We start from the raw sequence: 1,612 nt of genomic DNA on the forward strand, positions 1-1,612 counted from the left end.
ATGAGAGACTAACAACCATCCTTGTAATTGCTTCAACTAACTCTTCCATACCCAACAACTTCCTAGATTTCTGACAGATTATCTAAATCACCATCAGTGTTTTCACCAACATCAAAAGAATCACGAGGTTGAACCTTTCGCACAACATGCCATCCTTTATTCGAAAGATTGTCAACATAAAATACTTGTGATGCTTGGTTGGCTAATACAAAAGGCTCATTTACTTTCAATAATCATTTTCGGTAAACACTTACGAAGCCATATTCATCTACTTTAATTCCCTTTCTTGGTCATACACATCAAACCATGCACATCGAAACAACATCACTCTTCTTCCACCAACAAATTGTAATTCAAGAATTTCAGTTAACTCTCCATAGTAATCAATAGTTTTATTCTCTTCATCAGTCTCACCAACTACAATCACCTCGCAATTTTGAGTTCTCAAGCCTTTATCATGGTCTTGCACTTGAAATCTATATCCATTAGTAACATAGCTTTTGAAACTTGTCACATATGGCAGAGGACCACGTGACAGTGAGAACAAATATTCTATTTGCTTACTATCATCATGTTTGCGCAATTCTGCAACCTATCAAACTAAGTATGTATACACAATTTAGCAAATGTTATTCGCAAATTAATTTAAAATATAAAATCTTAACTACTCACCTTAATTTGTAACCAACTAATGAATTGTCTATTCCATTCGATCTCTGAATCATTCTTAGAGGTATCAAATGGAACTTGTGAAAATTCTCTACAAAGAATTTAAAGTATAATATGTCATTTTAAGTATGGAAATATGGAAAGGTAAAAGTCAATTATTTGAATTAGTTATTACTTACTCAAGAAATTGTTGAATTTCATCACAATTCTTTAGAATATAAAAGTGTGCCTGCTCAAATTCAGCTTCTCATGCCTACGGTTTCAACTTTAGGATGGCATAGTCTGAAAGTTTTTCCTTTTTTCCTCATGTTAGCAAACTAGAAAACATGTTGATCATAATTCTAGTATATAATAACTAATATAAACTTATTCTATCATTTCTATGATATTCAGGAATTAATAGATTTAGCTATGCATAATCATGAATATGTGTACCTGTGTAGTATCTGCAATGTTTTGATCCATAGCTTAACTTGAACTTTAGTTTTTTATTGAGAGAATATTTTGTATATATTGAGAGAATATTTTTGTTACAAAGAGGCTTTGCTTTCCGTGTAGAAAGTCTTGCCTATCTATGCCATAATGGCTATCTATTTATACAAATATAAGTAACCCTACTATAGTTACTTTAATCTATACTATAGTTACTTTACATCTAACTATAGTTACTTTACTTAATCTATACTATAGTTAATTTGCATCTAACTATAGTTACTTTACATATTTAATACTATTCACACTTTTGTACATATTACTACTAATCTAACACGTTGGTACTACTACTTTACCTAAAGTCTTCCACTATCTTTACTTTACATAAAGTCTTTCCATTATCTCTTCTATTCCACTTAGCTTATTCCACTTAGCTTATCCGTAGCTTTTTTCTTTTATTTTGTCGGCCTCTTTACTCTAGGTTGACAGCTGGAATTACATTATCTTCACC

The sequence above is a fragment of the Solanum tuberosum genome, unplaced genomic scaffold (genome assembly GCF_000226075.1).
Source record: "Solanum tuberosum cultivar DM 1-3 516 R44 unplaced genomic scaffold, SolTub_3.0 scf00196, whole genome shotgun sequence".
In the NCBI taxonomy this organism is placed as follows: domain Eukaryota; kingdom Viridiplantae; phylum Streptophyta; class Magnoliopsida; order Solanales; family Solanaceae; genus Solanum; species Solanum tuberosum.